This window comes from Polypterus senegalus, chromosome 17 (assembly GCF_016835505.1).
Source record: "Polypterus senegalus isolate Bchr_013 chromosome 17, ASM1683550v1, whole genome shotgun sequence".
NCBI lineage: Eukaryota > Metazoa > Chordata > Cladistia > Polypteriformes > Polypteridae > Polypterus > Polypterus senegalus.
This window is the reverse complement of record NC_053170.1, coordinates 74300796-74323159: the sequence shown is the minus strand read 5'-3', so window position 1 is coordinate 74323159 and position 22364 is coordinate 74300796. Positions and strand designations below refer to the sequence as shown.

The window sequence follows — 22364 nt, the reverse complement described above, 5'->3', positions numbered from 1 at the left end:
TTTTTATATTCAGATGCATTTCATTTGAATCTGTAACACCTGGTGTAAATTTTTGCTACTTGTAAAAGATATTGCTTAAGGGATATACGCAGACACACAAACGCTAATGAATCATGTCTTCTTGGTATCTTCTTGTCACTTGAATAAAAGCACATTTGTTTTATTATACCTTTGCAGAAATGTTTATGTTCCAGAAATCACTTGAATGACATCAAATCTATCTCTGCCTCTCTTACGCATGCACACACACATCCATGCATGGAAAGGTTATCATTTGAAAACGCTATGACATTTGAACATGAGTTGACATTTTTTTTGCCCCGATCTTGCCCAGCCTATACATTAAGGTGCATGTTACAGAGAATGCAGACAGATTTCTTTTTGGACACATATAGCATGGCACTGATAGATCTAAACACTAGCGTGGAGAATTGCTTGCATACTGAAGTGAGTTTAGCTGTAGGTGAAAGTTCCTGTCCCACTTTATTTATGGTGCCAAGTAGATTTGTGCTGTGGTGCAGCAGTCTATTAGCCAGCATAAGTGATGTGAAGAAGTTGTTTGTTACAGTTATGCCTTTATCCAGAAACAGCTCCATAAGCTTTATGACCACAGTCTCGGAAAGTCTTTGTCCCGTGGAACGACTGGAATCTTTTTCTAAATAAGGAATGGCATCGCACATGTACTTTGTCTCCAAATGTGCCGCAATCCAAAGCTTTATGCCAAATTTGTCAGGCTTGGTTGAGATGTATTGCAAGAAAAAATGGACCTTGGTTGGAAACAGTTGCTCATCAATGGTAATATGTTGCCCTGGGTTGTAACTCAAAATACAGTTCTCAACAAAATGTTGTCCAGGATAACAGCAAATCTGTTGTTTTTCACATGTACTGCACGGGTGTCTTTGTTGTCAAAGCACAAATGCCGCACGATAGTCTGATAGCGGTCACAGGGCATTGTATCTTTGATTGCTGGTACAACAAATAGTTCTGATCAGGCATCAACCATAGCACCAACTGTGGTCATCACTGCTCTTGTGAAAAGAATGGAGATAAATGCCATCATCTTAGAGAGGGACAGGCAAGTTCGTTGTACCATGTGAACGTCACTGAGAAAATAAAACTGAATAATAAAAAAAAAAAAACAAGTTTTACAAGTAGTAAATTTACACCGGGTGTTACAGACTCAAATCAAATGTATATTTTTATTGTATAATGGTAGTAATAATAGCAGCTAACTACTGAAAACGGTAAATACGGTGAGCACCTGGGATTGAACCAGCAACCATTATGAGACTGTGGGTCTTACCTCTGCACCAGCCAAGCAGACATGTCCACTTTGTGTTGATTGATATTTGAGATTTGGTTTTTACACATAGAATCATTTTTTTCTTCAGTTATATTCTTGAATAAAATCACACTTGTGTTGTTTATTAAATATCTGGATTTCAGTCTTCATACATTATACCTTCACATCAACATGTTGTCGATACTACTAGAACATGAAAAAAGTTTGTTTTAGTTATGTGTTCAACATTTATTGCCTTGCGTTTCCTGTTATACTACTTTTACACAGAACATTATAGATGTGGAACACACATGAAATGTATGTATTTCGAATAATGATATATAAATTTACCCTATTCAATTAGAGACACCTAACTCCCAGAATTCAGCTGTGAGAATTTTGCATCTGACTTAAGCTGCCTTGGTTGGGGATGAGTGAGCAGGCTGCTTGCTGCTTTTGCTGATTGACACATTTGTAAAACAAAGACACTGATTAGGTGGTGCAAGGGAATTTAAAGTGGCCTGGCATTACGGATATTTTTGTAGACTAGTGTTAAAGGATTCTAGTGTTAAGGGATCATGTGCTGGTACCAAAAACATTGATGGTAAATGACATTCTCCCTGACAGTTTTCCTCACCATTACATTTAAATGGGCATTATGATCCCACATTTTCTGGCCTAGTGTCCTTACCATCATTTGACCTCTACAGGGCATCTATGGTCTCACTTTTCTCTGGCGCCTTTAGGGTAAACCAGTTCTTCTGTGCTAAAAACATCTGCAGGGCTTACCGATTGACCAGCTGTGTCTTTCTTCATACACTGGTATGTTAATTTTTTAACAGTTTTTTCCTCTCTCTTTTGGTCTGACATTGCGCTCTTCCCCTGTGCTATGCCACTCTGTTGCAACCTTTTCAAATTCTGGTCAACCTCATAATCCTTTGCATAGTCCTTTTGCACTGACATGCATAAACTTGGAGAATGAGCTTGAAAATTAGAGAATGATGGATCCATTCTTAGTCATATTAATTCCTGACTCCCAGAGATAAATGACTAATTAAGTTGATAAAAAATACTATATATAGTAACAGCTTGCTCTGCTGTTTCCTTTTTGGATCCTCTGGGAATTCAGGTGAAATTACTATGATGATACAGATGCCTTAAATTCTATTTTCTCTTTAGGAAAAATCTGGAAATATGTAAATCCTAAAACCGCTTTGAAATGCCACTGCATGTCCCTGCAAAGAAACTCAAAAAAAAGGCTAAGCAACATTGATTTGGCTTTATCTACTCATTACTGCCCTGTAAACATATATAAAAGCCAAAATACTGTGTACCAACCACTCAAGAGATAAAAATTCATTGTGAGAAGTCACTTTGGAAGCTCTAAGGCCTGCATGAAGACTGAGAAGGCAGGAAGGCCTCCTAGATACTAAAAGTAGGCCTTTAGTCATTGAAGAAAAAGACCATGAAAAAATATTTCTGCAAGGCTGTGCTGGAAGAAACCTCCTAGTTCTTTTTTTTGGTTTGGCAAGTATCCCAAGCAGTCTTTTATACCTCAGTATATACACCATTACACTGCAAACACAAGTAGTCTGTACTTTTGACTCAAAAAAAAATTCATTGCTACAATGACAATAAAGATAAAGATTTTGATTAATTTTGATTGATAAAAAACAGGAGGGATGGGTGTAGTTAAACTTTTTCCAAAATTCTGTCTGTAGAATCTGCTGGTATAGCAGAAATCAATGACTGTCAGATCAAGAAAACATTTTGGTAATATTTAGTTGTTCAGTTTTGATGATTATATGCCTACTGTACCTTTCTTTCTGTTCTTAGTTGACAGAGCTGAAACCTATTAGTGATATTTTCTACTGTAGCAGATCAGCTTCTACGTCAGATATACAGTACACTTAGATGCTCTTCTGTACACCACTGTTGCAAAGAGCTATTTGAGTAGTTGTGGCTATTCTCCTCTGACGTCTCTCTTTAACAAAGTGTCTTTACCCATAGAACTGACACTCACTGGATGTTTTTTTTTTCTGCCATTCTCTGTAAACGTAAGATTGTAGTGTGTTTAAATAAAAAAGAGAGAGACGTTTCTAGTACGCCAAACAAGTCAGACTTCAATAATCATATTACCGTCTGTGTTGCTTACATCACTCGTCTTGCCAATTCTAATGTTTAGTCAAACAAGTAAACCTCTTGACTGTGTTTACGTACTGTATATAATGAGTTGTAGCCGCGTTATTGGCTGTTCTGAGGAGCAGGCTCTTTGTGTTAATAAGCTTGTGTATCTAAATAAGGTAGACATTGAGTTCATATAATGATGGGTTTCCTGGTTGGCAAATGGGGTTAACCAGGCAGAAAAGCATGGCACAAGACAGGAAGAAAGTGCTACAGGCCCATAAGTGAAAGAAGAAAAAAAGTTGCATTCTCAATAGGTATTTAAGGTGACTTTCAAGGATAGGAAGAAGAATAATTTAGGGGGTCTTTAAAGACCATGTGAACGTACCCATAGCCAGGTAGCAATATAGTACATTAAAAAGGAAAAATCTACAACTTAAAAGTAAATCGGTAATATTCTCTTTAGATGCTACAAGTCAGTAGACCCATCAGGTGCCACAGATTTACGAAAATACCTCCTCTCTAATAAGAGGGAGCCTATGGTGCCAAGTTGGCAGATGAGGAACCATGCTGCCATTTTAATGGTGGGAAATGGCAAGAGGTCAGTTAACAGCCTTCAGCCCATAAGGTGTTATGAAAATATATTATCTTAGGATAGAAAAATATGACCAAGGAGCCCTTTTTAAAAAACTACACCAGAAACATCACCTTTAGGTATACTAGAGGTCAAGGGCCACTGTGACTGTAGAGTTTGGTGAGCAGTTAGGGTGAAGGAAGATGCTTATGACAATCCACTTCCTCTTTAATCCAGATCCGCTGATTATGTACCTGAGGATAAGCCAGGCCAATGAGGACATACACAAAGGATTGTTGCAAAGTGTATAGTGCTTTTATTTAATACAAACAGTAGTGTCAAAGTGCAGTGCCGAAATCTTCAACAAATAAAATATATCTGTGAAAGTCTGTGAGTTAAAATCCAATAAATCAATAATAAAACCAGAATAAAAGCTCACAGTAATCAGGTTCTCTCTTTTTTTCCCACCTTTCTGAGTCCAGCACTTCCTCTGCTCCCTTGTCACCCCAACTCACCACAATAGGTCTTGCAATTAGTGGAGGCACCAGTAAATGCGGCCCTTAATTCCAACTCTCATCTTGGCTCCTCCGTGGGCATCTGACTGAACCGCTCAGAGCCAGCCCCCATACACTCTTAGTGTCTTTTTTGATCCTTAGGAAGGACTCCAGTATTCTACCCTCTCCTTCAGAAATTCAGCTGGGAATGAATCACCCCAAGGACTGCTGAACACTCATCCGCCTATGTGCCTCATTCTCTCTCAAACTGGCTTGTCCCAGGTACCTGATACTTTGCTCTCTCACAGTTCTATTGTTTGTCTTTGTGTACCCAGATTTTTGGAACCTCAGCTCTCTTTTAAAACCTTATAGGATGCAGGTGCGGCAATCATGGCTCCAGCACTAATGAGGGAACAGGTCAATCTTGCATGTGTACACATGCTACATACAGTATGCCAAACCTGAAAACCTAAGCATATCTATTTATTTAAAATGTGCCATAGACCTGCTACCTCACAATGCCATGTTCATAAAAGAGAGGGGAAACATGTAGTTGAGTCACTTTATCAGAGAGAGGGACAAAAACAAGCTTGTCCTGGAAGGCCTCGTAGAGATAATTTTTTCTTTAATACTTTTGCATTTGTGTGAAATTCTCTGCCATAGGTATGGAGAATTACTAGAAGGACAATTTCACAATATATACAGTACATATACACATATTTAGATACACTCCAAGAAAGTGGAAGCAACAGAAACCTGGTTCCATAAAAATTATTCAGATTAGTCAAATTGGCACTCACTTTCCAATGAACATGCAGCTCTGCTTCAAAAGGTCATGAATGTTAGCATGGATTTCTATTCTCATGGAAAAATCTTCCACCCTGAGAGTATTTCTTCCAGACTGCTAATTTAGAAACATCATAACATGTTGTTGCTATGTCAGTGGAAAGGCAGGTCACAAAGATTTTGTTTTGTGCGACGTAAAATTCTTCCATGTAGACAGACAAGTAAAATCCTGGTGTTCTCGCTGTGGTGCTCCACAGTCAAGCTCACCCAGTTCCTTCCACCATCATCACTTATTATTTATAGAAAAAGACATGAAAAACAATTTGAGAGCTGGCACCAATCCTCTGCAGGTGTGATAGACAAAGCATTGCTGAGATTATATGAATAAATAAAGATAAGTATTGATTTTGAATATGCTGCTGTGCTCTTTGAGTTTACAAACAACACAAAGTAACATTCAGGAAATCCCACATGGGTTGCCTCTTCTCTGCTCGAGAATTATCAATTTAAGCACTGATGTGATCTGTATAATTTCATGGTATCACTAGTCACTGAAGTATACTACTTTACACTCTGAATGGTCCCTGTGCATCTCCAGAGAGAAAGAAAAGTAACCTCATAAATTGAATCTATCAACACCACCATCTACATAGCAGTAGAAAAAAGATGCTTTGAGATAAGTCTGGTTTTTGCTTTTCTGTCCAGTATCATCCGTTAAATTATTTAATAATTACACAAAGTCGAATTCAAACAAGAATTGTTAATTCAGAATGTGGCTTTGTAGAGAAACAAAACAGGCACACTAGAAGCAGAGCATTGACAAACCCATCCTAAGACTGAGCCCAGTATTTATTTTGTTTAATTAGATTAAAGAAAAAAACATTTCTGGTGAAAGGCATAGGCATAAAAGATGGTGACAAGCAAAGATGTGACAAAGACTGTGACAATTACTTCATTTTCATAAATGTGTTCACCTGATTGCTTTGGTATAACATTAACTTTCATTAACATCAGTGTAGGAAATTTGAGACTTATTAGTATACCAAGCCTGAACAGTATTATCTTGCAGAGGGCTGGAACATATCCTGACAGAACTGGGTATAAGGTAGGAAACTGCCCTGGATGAGGGGACAGTGCATCATAGAGGCCACTGATACACACATCCACACTCTGACAGCTTTCAGTCACTATTTACATATCCTGCATATCTTTGGGAGGTGTGGTTGCACAATTTACCAATGTTTGTGAAAGTTTAACAATCTCTCAACAAACAATGACCAGGCATAGGATCTAAAAACAAGAAGAGGGATCCATGAGGAAGCAGTGCTAACCATTGTTCTACCACACCACTTTCTGTCTTTGATAGTGAGAAGTTTAAAAGTAAACCTCTGGCCCTTATAGCAAAATAATAGGTCTTTTTGTTCTTGGAACTGCTTTTGAAGTCATGGTTGACAAGAAAGCCTTAGTATCACTGTTGAAACTTATTAAAGGTTTTAACAATTCAGTGTGTTTCATCATTTCTTCAGTATCACTTAATGATAACTGCACTTTCAGTTGGCAACACTGTAAACTTGATTTGTATTCAAAAATCTTATTTTACTTTTATGCAAACACAGTGTAAGGAGTGGCTGTTGCCTCACTGCTCAGGAGAACTGTGTCTGAATCCCAGCCATGCTATTGTCCAAATGAAGTATTTCTTTTCTCTCTGTGTTTGTCTGGTTTCCCTTGTGATACTCTAGCATTCCTTAATCCTTCCAAAAGTGTGAATGTTATTTATTTTGCTTTTAATAAATGAGTGTGGGTGGTGTGTGAGAGGGTGTCCTGCAATGGACTAACACCCCATCTAGGATTCCTTTTTGGCTTGAATTTCTGTGATGACCCAAAACATAGATCACATGTTCCAACACATATGAGAGATTACTGGAAATGCTATTTAAAACCAGGTTCTTGCTCTTAATTTGGAATATGCACATTATACATGCACTTTAAAACTTGTGTAATACTATTTAGGTGTAATTTTCTCATGAAGAAATGTCCATTGTCAGAATGCAGATGTGTAAATGTGTTATGGGATAGAAATCTTTGCTGCTTATAAGCAGTGTCACACACATGCATATGGGAGACAGTTTACAGGCTCAAATAATGTCTTTTCTCAGCTGAACCAGGGATTGGTGCTGTCATCTGATGCTTTCTCCCTTTGTCTCTCTGCAGACCAGCTGAAGAACCCTCCCAGTAAGGTCACTTCCAGGCTACAAATCCTGCCTCCTGATGACCTCACTTCTGGTCCCGGTCCATGATATCCCACCTGTTTCTATCTACTCCATATAAATAGAACAGCCATCACAATGTTAGTCAGTTCAGTTGTGGACTCCTGTCTGTAAAGACGTGTTTATTTTGTTGCATATATCACAGTATACGGGGTGGTCATCCCCAAACCTTTTTCTGCCTCCAGTCTACTTTATTACAGCAGTTATGAAATAGAGAGTCAGTTAGATAGTTATTTTTTTTCTTTCAGAATTTAGATTCTGCTGTGCCAGGGTTTGGGTTTGAATCTTGGTCTCCAACAGCCTGTATGGAGTATGCATGTTCTTTCTTCAGGTTTCCCCTGGAAATTCCAAAACTAAGTGCATATTTTAGGTTAATAGACAGTTCTAAATTAGCCCATTATGGCTGTGTGCTGCTCTGTATTGGACATACCTCCTATTCAGGGTTAGTTCCTGTCTTGCATCAAATCTTGTTGAAGAAGGCTCTGGCTGCTTAAACCTTCAACTATAGCGCCTTTTCAGGTTGGAACAGTTCAAGTGTTTATTTTCATGCACTGTTTGTGTCTTTAGCCTTGATTGAGAACAGTCCATAACTAGACTTAGTTTTATGTCTTTTGGCCACTATAACCTGTCACATCACCTATCAGAAATGTCTGTCAAACTGACAGACTCCATTGATTCTCTGAAACACTTCTGGATCCCGGTAAAAACACTTGTTGCAGCCTAATCATCTCTGTACTTTCATAGGACTACTAGAAGAAAAAAAAGTGTTTATCATTTTTTTAGATTCAGGTGAACCTGGGGTGCTCAGTGAGTGCCATACTCAGAAACAAACACTGTTGAGGAAACAAAAAGATCTGTGTCTTTTATATCTAAAATTAAATAAACAATAAAAGCATTACTACATTAAAGCTCTTGGGGTGTGGTTTTAAATTCTGCCACTGTGCATGTGGATTTACTACATTTTTTCTGGATCCTCATATATTTTATTTTCATTTTCCTAGGTTAACTATTTATTTTTAATTAGAATGAATGAGTGAAAGTGCACACATGAGTTTGTCCTGCCCTAGACTACTATTTTATCTTGGGTAATTTGGGTCTACTTTGAGAATAGGTTCTGACCCAGCAATAAACAAAGCAGGCTTACACAATTAATGAATGGATGTTCTACAGACCTAGTATCCAAATATATCATTCTCTATTTCGGCTTTCCCCCAGGTGGTCCAGTCTCCCACCACATTCCCAAAGATGTGTAGGTTAGGTTGACTGGTAATTGTAAATTGTTCCCGTTTGAGTGTGGGGGTGTACATGAGTGGTCCCCACAATAGGCTGGCAACCTATCTAGGATGGTTTCCTACTTTCTACCAAGTACTATCAGTACAGGATCCACCATGACGGTTAATTGGTTTGAGCAGGCTGGAGAATGTTGTGTTATGTCATATCATGTTATGCTTTTTTTATGCCCAATGATCTTTTGTTTGAGATCTCTCTGTATGGCATCTTTGTAAGAATGAGACAATCTCTATTTGATCCCATGTCAATTTAAAGTTGTGAATTAATCCAATCTGTCTAATTTGTGGGAAGAAAATAGAATTCAAATATAAAATACACAAAGATACTAGAAAATCAATGAAACACAGATAGTTCAACTGGGTATGGAACTTGAATTCTCCAGATGAACAAGATAGACATGTTTAAGATAAAACCAATATGTTAATGTTGGGGTGCAGACTAACTTCCTCTCCTAACTGAAGCCTAGTCTTGTTTGTCTCTGATAACATTGGAATGGTATTTCCTCCCTCCTTGTAGACCCATTTTCTTTTACAATTGTACAAAGCCAACCATAGGAAGAAAGTGAATCCAGCCTTAGTATAAAGCTGCCTTTACCACATATGCCAGAATAAGGAAGAATTAGGCATTCCTCAGTGCAGTGTGAGATGTGCGAAAAATGAAAATATCCTTGCCTTGTATACATTATTGACCAACAAAGGCCATGCACATAAAACAGTGTTTACTTGCTAATGGCTATAGAGTGTATGTTACGTCTCCAGAATTCTACATTACATGTGTTCTTTCTCTCTAAACTATAATGTATAAAATGCCAAACAAAGAATTCTCCTGCTTTGGCTATCTCCAAAACAATGGTCCACTGTTATTCATCCTTCCTCTCTTTCTCTCTCTCTCTGATACACACACACACACACACACACACAGAGTCTATACAGAGAAGTGTACAATTTCTTCAGATTACTCAACCAAAGAGAAAAAATTAAAAATTCAATCAGAATCAATACTGATTACAGACACACAGGCTGCACTGCATAGCAGAGTCTTTTTCTTCCACTCTGTCTCCTGCTCTCTGGGACCAGCATTCTCAGAACTGATAAAGAGAATATTGAGAGTCCTTTTCCAATTTTACAAATATGGTGGTTCATCGAGATGGATCAATCTAGCCTTATCCAAAGTCAGCACCGATATGTCTCATTAATTCTTAGACAATGATAATTGAGACCTCACATGAAAAAGAAAAATTAAATTTTTTATGTAGTTCCTTCAAGGATATGCAGAAGCTTTTAAGCTGACACAAGAGTAAAGTTAGGCTTTTACAGTGTATAGGTTGGGATGCCCAGCACATATGACCAGATCAGAGTTACAGAGGGTTTCTGGGATGCTTTTATATGCAATATGCCTCCAAATCTGCTTGTCAGTGCTGTTCTCTCACTTAAGGGAGATTTATCCTCCCTCCTTGTCTGCTGAATCACATCACGAGGACCAGCACCATATCATTTTAAATTAAACTCTCCAAGTCGGAGCAGGTTCTGTTTCTATAGCAATGCAGGCAAGGGGAGGGATGAGAGAGAGAGAGAGAGAGAGAGAGAGAGAGAGAGAGAGAGAGGGGAGGAGGAAGGGAGAGCTAGAGATGGAAATGGCTACAAGGTACTTTGTCTGATATCTGCCATGTATGCTCCACAGAGACCTGCAGGTCAGGTGGAGTCAAGTTTAGATGCACTGTTCTATATTTAGAGTTATATTCTCAAGGGATTGTAAATAGCTTTTTAGAAAACACAAATCAGGTTTTAGAAAATGAGAAAGAGCTCTTTGAAGGCAAATGTGCCTGGACAGACAGGACTCAAGGCCAAGAAATCTTGTAGGCCTTTGATGTACACACAGTCTGGTAATGTTCTGCATTTCACTTGTCAAGAGAGATGCAAATGATGTTGTGCACACATACGGTGGACAAGTAATCTTGTTATGTTTGGAGTTAAAACTATTTAGTCTTTAAAAATATTTATGTTTTGTGTCAGAAGTTGGTTTCAGGAATTGTTACAGAAAATGCATGTATATATAAATAATCAATGAGCACTGGTTAAAATGTACGAGGCACCATGGCATCATTTTTTTTTTTTTGTTTTGTTATTTATTTCGCCTTATACAATTTCTTGTATTAGGAATTTGTTAGTTTTTGCATACCCCTTGGGGTCAGAGCGCAGGGTCAGCCATTGTACAGAGCCCCTGGAGCAATTACAGGTTAAGGGTCTTGCTCAAGGGCCCAGCAGAATAAAAACTCTTTTGGCAGTGACAGGGATTCAAACCTGCAACCTTCTGGATACCAACACAGATCCTTAGCCTCAGAGCCACCACTCATCATGGACAGTACTTAACTTTACTTTTTCCCTCTTCAGCATACAGACTTCCTCAAGTTGGTAATGTTGACAGCAGCAACCCAAAGGCTTCATGGTTAACTGCTCTGGTGAATAGCTATGTCTGTATAACCCAAGACATTGCATAAGAGACGGATGCTGACCTGTGTACCAACAGAAACTCTTATAAATTTAAAACTGCTGTAAACATCTTAAAGTCTATTTGGATGGATTTACAGCTCCCTGTAGCAAACTAGTAAGGTAGCTGGGTTCACTTTATCAATTGTGTATTTTCAGCATGCATCTTTCACACTCAACTGAAAGTATCAAGTTGGGGAGCGTGTGTTGTCGCACTCAATACACGACGAAACAACTCGGGATCCCGGTTGGCAACCCCCCAGGCAGACGCACGGTCCAGTCACACCCTCCGGAAATGACCCTCTATCTGCCACTGCCAGGTGTTACGTGGGTGACCCCTTGGCCTGGTCCAGCCACTCGGGTCCCCAGCAGTGAGCTGGATCACCCTCGGGGAAACGTGCCTCATGGCTGTAGTATGCCATATTAATATCACTTCTAACCCTATTGTGAAAGAACATAAGATTTTTTATATATTTTTTTTTTGTTGCTCTGTACAAAATATTATTATAAGTATAGCTTAATGAATGGAATCTTTTCAATACAGATGCCACTATGTGTACTATATATTGTACTTCATCTCTCAATAATTATATGCTACATACAGACAATAGGAAGCAAAAAGTTCAGGAAAAAGAAACTTCACCAGGCAATGAGTGGAAAAATATCTAAGCAGAATCTAACAAAGCTGTGATCATCAGCTTAAATTTGTCTCCATAAGTCTATTATAAGTATGTGAAATCTACCTTTATTTTGAAGGTGCAGATGCGCTGACAAGCCTGGGGTACTTTGCTAGGGTCTGAAATGCTGTCTAAGATATTTTACCAAATTGCAACTAATATTATCAGGATTAAATATTCATTCTATTTTCATAATATTCAAAATGTATCTGTATAGCTTTATTAGGGACACTTAAGAGGTAGCTGTTCAGTCATGATATATAAGAACTAACTGCACTAGAAGTGCTGAGCTAGATTCTGGTGCCAAGCTACTAAGTACAGTTCACTGAGAGCACTGCCTGCAGGTTTTCATTGCAGCCAGTAAATTAATTTTAGGCTAACCTGTATAATCCATAGACAGATTGTTTAATTAGACTTCTCAATTCCAAATTTATCCTGAGAGCATGAAAGAGCTCGCTATTGGGACTTTTTAGAACATTTTAGTAAACCTGTTCAAGAATTGTAATTCACAGAACTCTGTTCTCTTTCTTTAAGGTACCTGTTATGAACATCAGTGCTATGCCATGTGATATCCACTTTCACTGGCACTTGAGTCTTTTCAAAGGAAATTGCCTGCAGTTTAAGGAATAATAAAAAACACTAATCAGCACCTACTATATGTGGGCCTATTTGTTGTAATACTACATTTTAAATTCTAGTAACTTTAAGGCTTTTGATTAAGTCTAAATTGACATAGTGAGCACAGAAAACATGAAAGAATAAATTTCCTCCTGGGGAGAAATTATAAATTTATCCGTCTAAAAAAGAATAATTTGTAAGCAAGAATTTACCTCTTATTTAGAGACTGATTAAAATGAAAATCTCTAATCACTGTTGCTTTTCATGGACTGTGCAGAGTAAAAAATGGTTATATATTTGCTATATTTGAGCTCACTGGAAAAAACTCTACTTGTCTGGGAACTCACTTAATCCTTAGGCCATCAGTCTATACTGGTGGCAGCTTTGGGAGAAACACCAAGTCCACCTGGTGAGTGGGTAACATTCCATGGTAGTCACAGCTCAACGACAACACTGAGTCTATAAACTGAAGACTGTCTGAAACTCTTTAAGGCTAAAAATGATACAAACTCCACTGCAAGTTTTTGAAATATGGACTTCAAAAAGATGTTAATAAAAGGTAATCTAACACTCAACTCCCAATACATGAAACTCTAGAATGAGCAAATTATTTGTTAGAAACATGTTTCTTGTGGGTGGGACACTACTAATCACTAAAGTAGTGGTGTCTTCAAATCCTTGAATAATTGCTATACTTAATTCTGCTTAGATCTGTCCTCCTCCTTTACAAGTGAACAGTTTCGTACTTTGAACACAGCAGACAAGTTTGGTATTTGCATCTGCTGTGTATATATCGATTTTTATTACTGTACTTTTTAATTATTTAATTTGACATTGCACTGTAATGCTGTCAACCCTATAAAACACAATGTGATGGTTTATTGTGTTAATTATGCTATATGGCTAAAAGATGATTAATTGAATAGTTTACTTTTTCACACAGCTTAAAGAACCAGGATGTTAGTGAGGTTTTCTGCCTAGTAAATTTGGATACTGTTGGTTAGTACTTGCACAAGCTGAATTAATTAATTTGCTTATTTAAGGGAAGCAGATTCTGTTTGCTTCCAGTTTCATTTCAATAGCAGCCACCCATCCTGCATTTAAGACACCAAGCTTCTTTCAGTTTTACTGAAAAATAAATAGCTGTAGAGATACCATACTCTGCTTTCTGATGTCTGCCATTAGGAGCTAAAGAAATGCTTGGAAACAATGGAGACGTACCATGCCCATGCACTCTTACAAGGTACTGACTTTTCATTTTATTTTCTAGAGGAGCAATGGGTTCTGAAGGCACTTTTTAAACATAACAAACATAACTTTTTATAGACTTCTAGAGCTTAAGGCAAAAATGGATCTTTGGCACCTGATGTCAATCACTTCTGCACAGGTTAGGCAAAAATGCTGAAAGGCAGAAGACTTCGTAGAGACAGAAATGCAAAAAAGACAGATAGCTGGCTATTATTTACACAATAGACCACTTCTACACTTTCAGGTTCATAAACTCAGAAACTTTTGGTTGCTGGGATCTGGCATATCCTGTTATATCACAACAATGTCTGAAAACCAAGTTGAAGAGTTTTTGTGGTGTTCCTTTTTGTTCTGCTACAAAACCTAACCATATCTCAGCATTTCATGTTAGTTGAGGTAGCTCTTTTGTATGTAGAATTACTCCCTTCTATCTGCACTTTGTAAGCGTCTCAAAATTGGCACTGTCCCATCCCACTTTAAGTGTAACAACTGGGGAGAAAGGAATTAAGGGCATCCTTCTGTGTATGACTGAGCAGACAGCCATCTGGGAGATGATTTTCGGCATGTTGTTTCTGATGTGCAACTTGAAATGCAAGAGACAGACACGAAAGAAGTGTGTGACACTGTTATGTTGACAGACCATGATTATGCTTGTCCTCCATCAGGCATTCTCATGTGTTTTAATATAATAGTTTTTAATATTAATCTTTATTAAAACTTCACTGTAAGACTTATGTGCCTAACAAGGAATCACCAATCAAGCACTAGTGTAAATCTAATACTGATATTCAATACTTGCACTCAGTAACATAAATTATTACAACCACAGTGAATAAACATCAAAACATGATGATCTGCGACACCTGCATCTTAGCATACCGCCATATTCAATATGTTTCATATAATTCACGTACAAAGAACAAAAGAAAATGAAAATTGCTCCATTCATAAATCAGCATGGTATATGATGCTAGCTAGCAAAATAAAATTAACATGAGAACACTTACCTTTGCAATTGAAAATATAATTTTCATGAAAATATTTCTATCCCTTTTCATGTTTTTAGATGACATGTCACACTCCACTAATTGTGCAACATATGGTGTGGTCAGTTTGGGAAGATTTTTGAGAGAACAACTGAACAACAGTCCAGATTGCTTCATTGTGTTTGCCAACCACCATTCAACAGGAAGCGGGTTATCCCAGCAAGAAACTGACAGGAAGTCATCATAGATACCCAAGAAAGTGGTCTATGATTATAAAAAATGAACAAACTAAAGACTTACATTCCACTTGAATTTTTACAATTTAAAACCTAGCAGGCAGGAATTAAGAAAGACAATATGCAGAGTATCTTGAGAAATACTCACACAGACCCTAACTGGAACCAAGAATTCTAGTGCTAAGACAGTACCAACATGGTACAAAGGCATTTTTTGCTGACTGCTTTCCATATTTATTTACTACTTATCTAGAATATACAGTGGACCCTTGACTTACGAACTCAATTCGTTCGCGAGGGCTGGTTGTAACTCAAGTTGGTTGTAAGTCAAGACTATTTTTCCCATAAGAAATAATGGAAATACCCATAATGCGCTCCGAACCTCCCACAGCAACACTTACTTAACCTTTTCATAATAAAAAATGGGGTTGTATAATGCGCATAATTTACCAAAACACCAATACTTTTTCTAATGTACTAACCAAAAAGTTATAAAAAGTACCTAGCCTACCAGAAACAACAATTTTATACTGTACTCACCATTTAATTTGATATCTTTGGGCTGCAGGAACAGAGAAGGAGAAGAATGAAACGGAAGGTGGTTATTGTTTAAAAGGAGCCTCCTTATGCAAATCTTTTCTTTGTAAAATTGTCGAGATGGTGGATTTCGACATGCTGTACATATTAGCGACATCGGTCACGGACGCCACTCTCATATTTCCGCACAATTTCTTTCTTCGTTTCGATTGTGATCGCTGTTTCTCAAGTTAATAATGACAGTAGTCGAGCACTCAGTTCAAAGCTGGCCGTGTTGTGAACTGCTGTAATAATACACTCCAAAGCAAGCCGGTGCTGACTCAGCCTGATGACATCATCATGTGCCGCGCCAGCCCGCTAGCTAACATCTCTTAACAATCACTTTCTTTACCTTTGTTACCTTCTCTTCCTTCCTTAACAATTATGCGTCTTGCTTGCCATGGTCTTAGTGAATTATAAATATAGATAAATCACTGCACTGACCGAAATTACGTCCACAAACACATGTATCTGGGGTCCGACTGATGCTTACGAACGCTCTCGGCTGTTTACAATCGCACAAGCGGATACACGTGACCGCATTCGAGTCGTAACGCAAGAGGTTGGTCGTAAATCAAGTTGTTCGCATGTTAGGCCGGTCGTATGTCAAGGGTCAACTGTATATTTTATTATTCCTTTCTATGTGTCCTAACTGTATTTTTTTTGTTTATACAATCAATTGTACAAAATCTAGTACAAAAAGTGGCTTTAATTTACACTGTTTTGCCCTTGATACAACTTATTTGATCTCTTCAAAGTCAACTTCAATGTATCTCACTCAACTGAGAAGCAGAGAACACCAAGTAGAAACGAACTGCTGTAAGTAAAGGTCTAAAGGGCTAGTGGACACTTTGACTGTAATTGATTTGATTCAGTCATTGCAGGTTAGCACACTTCTATTGCAGTAAAGCGTCAAATGTCATTGAATCCCACAACAGGACAAAATTGAAACTGAAACACGCATGCTTGAACCAGGTACATCACATAAGCTTTCAACTTAACTGAAAACTCACTCTTCCCTAGAGCAAGTGCCACTCAACCAAATGCACTGTATAAGCTAGTAGCTTGTCAAACTGTATACCACTTCTTTTTTGATTCATCTTTAATGGAAGAACATGTTCCAGGTACAAAGATAAGCATCATATAAGCAAACAGATTGCACTGTTCCAAGAGCTTACTTAAGGTAATTACTGTATATAATTTTAAAATACTCCTGGTAAAATCTATGTCATGGGAAATGTATTCATAAATTTTAAGATAGTAGAAGAAATATTCAAAAAATGTATCTTATACAATATATATGTACAGTATATTATTATGAAGGGCCACCACTACTCATAATAAATGCAGAAAAAAAGAACACATAAAGAAATATAGCTTTATGCAATGAAGCTCAAAAACAGTGATATGATCACAAGGAATAAAGCACCAAGTTCCGGATTAATGCAAATTGAGAGAGGTTCTTAGCATGTGCTGATAGCGTATTGCCACACTCACCAACACAACAAACCACCTGGATTGGGACCTGAGTGCAGTGGGTGACACCTCAGCACCACACTGGAACAGTGTGAGGTTTTTTTACAGTGGTTGGAGTGCCAAACCTGCCACCAACCCCCAAGTTTTTCCTGCAAGTTGGAAGACCTGCTTGCAGGGCTGGATGCAGAATAATGTCACACCCAGGATGAAGCAATTGCAAGTTAAGGGCTTGCTTAAGGGCCTAACGAATCAGAGTCACAGCTGGCATCTATGGGATTTGAAACAGCAACTTTCCAATGGCTGGCACAGATCCTTAGCCTCAGAGCCACCATTCCACCCAGATTAACAAAAAAGACAAACCAAATCCTACAGTGCCATTGGCACTGACAGAAATGTTTTTTCTTTCTTTAGCCAAGCTTTCCAACTCTACCCCATATGTTCTCCTTTAAAGACTGCGGTAAATCGTCACTCCACATGCCTTTCTGTCCTCCCAGATTTCCTTCATATCTTGAAAAGCAGTGGTTCTACAATGAGGTCATCCTGTAATGCCAAACTCTTCACGCTGTCACAGAGAGTAAGCCTAGAAACCCTATGAAGGAACTTCATTTAAGCCACTTGTACTTGTGTGCTCTCACTTTTACTCATCACCCAGAGCATATAACATTAGATGAGGACGGAAATGTATACAGACCAATAATTAATAGCTTTGTCTATATACTAAACTCTTGTTTCAAAATCATGCTCAGGTATAAAATTCACAAAATTGCAGCTGTTGCAATTTAGTTGATCAATCTCACAATCAGATCTGCTCTCTCAAGTGGGAAAGACCACCGAGGTACTTGAACTTCTTCAAAAACAAGGAATCGTATCCTTTAATTTCTGCCATGAGCAAGACACCCTTTTTGGGATAGAATCATAACCTTAGATTATGAGGTGCTAAAGCTCAATCTAACTGCATCATACTTATCAGCAATCCATTTCAATCACAGAATAATGAGGTTATGAGGACAATATCACCTGCAAACAGATGAGATGCAGCCCTTGGGTTTTAAACTGGATATCCTCCAAACCTAGGCTGCATCTTGCTATCCTGTATATAAAAATCACACACTAGTATCACCAAATGTTATGGCATTAATACTTTACCCTGGTAAAATTATTTATAATATTTGCTGTTATATTTCATGGCACAGAGTGCTGTGGATCCTGCTCTTGTCCGTCTTAGTTGCTGACTTAGATTCAATACTTTGCCTCCAACGTCTTCACCAAATGAAGGGTAAGAAGAGATATTCTCTATATATTGAATGAAAATAGTATCACCCTATTGCAATGAACATGTGGCCATTGTTAAGAATTATGTGAGTGGCACAGCCAGTGCCGGTGCAAGGTTATTTTTGTGCCCTAGGCTAAGCTTATTAGTGCGCCAACTGACTGTTAACTAACCTGTGCAGCTGGGTTCCCTGCCCTCCACCCCACCCTTATGATCTGCACCCTAAGAGAATGCCTAATGCACCTTAATGGTGGTGCCATCCCTGAGTACATCTCATGTGCCTCTGTGTCTGCCCTTCACTGCTATGAGTAAAAATGAAAAGAGTCTCAGGTCTACAGGATGCATACCTTCATCTAAGACTTAAATACACAGATTTGATACATTTGAAAAACAATGTACTCAAGGAAAAATATAAGTAAAGATATTTCCACAATAAGAAACTAAAAAGAAAGTTAGAGGTATGGCATTCTGACTGTTAGTCCCTTATCAGGTAAGTGTCTCACTAGAAACTGTATTCTGTTGTGTTGTGCACTATACTAAATGAAGACTGATTTATACAGAAAGAAATCTGACAAACACATTAAAGCTTCAATATAATTCAGATATAAATGTATATGTAGACCAATACTCTATATGCTTAATACATATTGCATAGACTCAAAATGCACAACGAATTATAATTCTGAAATTTATAGCTAGAACCAGGTTCACTTGACTGCAAACAAAAAGACAAGATTAATAAATATGGTGCAGTGACAAACTTTCCAGTCACTTTAGGACGAAACACAGCTATGAATTCTTTAAGGTACTTTGCAAAATGCTCATCAAGCTTATATAATAATCCGAGCATATCGTACCCTTGGAAAATGACAATATCTGCTACTTTTGCTTTTATTATTGCCGGATCTAAATCCTCCCAGCTATTAGTGTCATCATCAAAGCTTTCTGACTTTTTCTTTACTTCTTTCCACTAAGGCCAGTTTCGTTATTCAAAGTTTTACATGGTTGATGAACAAAGCTTAATATCTAGTGTAGATTCTAGTTATTATCGAAACGAAACGTTAAGCAGCTGGCAGCATTGTTTGATTCGGCTCAAATGAACTATGCATGACGTTTATTGTACTGGACATATATGGTTTGCGCACATTCACACAATATCTACATAACAATCTCTACAAAACTGCTGAATATTTGGAAAAATTATCTGCCTTACATTCTGCCAAAATGTGCATGTGTCATGTGAAAACTCAAATTAAAATGTTTATGGGAGCACACACAAACACAAATGTTCCCATATACATATTAATGCAATGCCAATAGGCTCGTTTTCCCCCACAAGCTCTCAAGAAGTCACGCATACACGAAGACTTCGCTTCACACATCGAGGTGTAGTGCTGAAAATAGGCTTCGATAGCATTGCATTAACTGAACGACAATGAGGTTTGCACACAGGCAAGTTGCGTCTTGCAGTTTCATTATGTGCATCTATTCTATGTGAGACAAATAATAGTGTATGCATTTAAAATGAGCTTCCTGTCTGAAATAAATATAATAAAAAAGCAACTCTGGTTATTGGTGCATACGTGATATAAAAACCAATGTATAAAACAATAACCACACAGACGCGTACACATACCTGCCGACTCAGAATTACACTGTTCAAAATGATCTAACAATCAGTTCACTATGGAAACACATCGAATAATACATATTCATATCGAATTAAACTCACCAAAGAATTTTTCAGTTCCTCTTTTGAGATGTTTCAGAGTTCAAATCTCAGCAGTGTCGAAACGATCTGGATTTATTTCCTCTACCCCGTAGACTGCTGGCCAGTCAGGAAGATTTACCGGCCAGCTGTACTGAATGGGAACTCTGTAAGGCTCTTTAGCGTGCGACTTTCCCCTTCGGAACAGTACTATCATCCGATTGGAGAAAGCGCCTGTCTGTCACAATTTTCGTCAATAATGTGCTCTCTCATAGTTCTGTGCCCCGCCCTCACACGCGAGCGCTGTTGTGATTGTTACCCGGGGACCTGTTGTGTTTGCGTAGGAGGTACAAAAATATCCTGGGCGCCAAGCGCACATGAGCAGCGAGATGATCTATATAACGCATATATTACAAAACGACAACGAACAGAACCTTTTACAGAGTTTGTGTTTTTTCACATAATTTTATAAAAACGCTCGCATCTTTTTTCTAATGTACACAGTTCATTGGCAATTGGAACCAATACATGTTTTATTTCTGCATCATGGTATGAATTACATTGACAGTTGTTGTTTTTGGAATAGCAGATGCAGCATGAAACCGAACTCATACGACTGAAATCTTTACTTGAGGAATTTCCCGGTACTTAATAAACTAAGCTTTTCTTCTGTTCTTCACTGCCTCGACTTCAAAAGGACAAAGCTTCTAGCCATCGTCCTTGTAAGTGAGTTTGCAGCATACATCGGACAATATGTTTTCGTATTTTCTTATAAAACTGTTTATCCATTGTAGTTGCCTTTTTTTACCCGCCAGCCCTGCATTACGCACAATCCTGGTACGAGTAATTCTGGAGTGGGCATAATTCTCGTCCAGGACGGACAAACACAGTTATTAGGGAAATTTTGATTTACATGTTAATGTAAGACATATATACATTTATAATCTGGGAAGGAATAAATTCCCTTGGGAAAACCATTCTAATTATATGCAAATTTTGCACAGGAAGTAACAATGCTAGATATTAAATCCAGGTCTATGAAGGGCTAAGGCTGTAATGCTAATTATTCCACAGCTCTCTAGAGACACTTCCATCCATAAGCTTATCCCAGTATCATAGGGCATGCAACAGAACACCAAGAGTGGTTGGGATACTAATCTACAGCAGGGTCACACACACTCCCTAAATGAGTTACTCCAGGGCAACTTACAGTTGCCAATAAACCCCCTAGGATTTAAGAGAAAACCAGTGTATCCTGGAACAGCCAGTAGCAAAGAGGAGAATGTGCAAGCTTTAACACAGAGAATGACCAGGAAAGATTTTAAGTCTGGAAGTGGGAGGCAAAACACTAGCCAATTCACCACCATAACACCAATGGTAATGTAACATAACCATATTAGACCTGCAGGTTCTGGGTCACAGGGTCATTGCTTATCCCAGTAGCAATTTGTACAAAACAGGAAACATCCCTAGATTATACGCATACTTTGTAGTGCCTTCACATGTCCACACCCACACTGAAACCCACAGAGACATGAAGGAGAATGTACAAACATCCTTCATGGAAATGACCAGGGGTGGGCTTCAAGCCAATGACCCTAGACCTATGCTAACAATCTGCCACTGTGTCACCATGCCACACAAGAAATATTTGTGAAATTAAGTACATGGACAATAGGCTTATTCTAAGCTTAGGCACTATAATGCAGCTTGAAGGAGCCCCACACCTTTTATTAAACTTGGTACAAATTAATTTCAACCAGCATTTTCTCAAATAGTCTTAGCTATTGTTTGCTGCACTATGTGAAAACCATACTTTATGGTGAGTAACCTTTATTTTGCATTTTGTAGCAGCTCCAAAGGCAAAACAAAGCAGCTAATTAGTAAATTATCACTTAGTGGCTACAGAGATTCCACTATAGACTCCTGCACCAGAAATGTCATGCAATCATGGTTTTTAAATCCAGAAGCTGGAATCAGAACTAAAGATGGTAATTCAACTTTTAATTTAGAGGATTATTAATACAGATATAGTTAAATTCTAAACATTGTGACAGATAGGGGGCACTATCGCTCCCTTGAACCCCTGTCCATGACTCCAGACACCAGGTAAAAGTCCAAACTTTGACTTTATTAAATCTCCACAGTGCACAAAGCACCCTCTCCTCCACTATATTCATAAACACTCACAATAAATAACAATAAATCAATCCTCCACTCCACCCTTCCACCCAGCTCAGCTCGCCGTCTGGGAGCTCCCATAGTC

At 38.2% G+C, this 22364-nt stretch overlaps 1 protein-coding gene across 1 annotated transcript in view; it reads right to left on the bottom strand.

The window, feature by feature from the left end:
• Window positions 1-20270, bottom strand: part of hpcal4 (hippocalcin like 4) — a 76194-nt gene extending 55924 nt beyond the window's left edge. Inside the window, exon 1 of the mRNA XM_039739595.1 lies at window positions 20123-20270. The gene's annotated coding sequence lies outside the window, so the exon portion shown is untranslated. The remainder of the gene's footprint in view (window positions 1-20122) is intronic.
• Between the last annotated feature and the right edge of the window lie 2094 nt (window positions 20271-22364).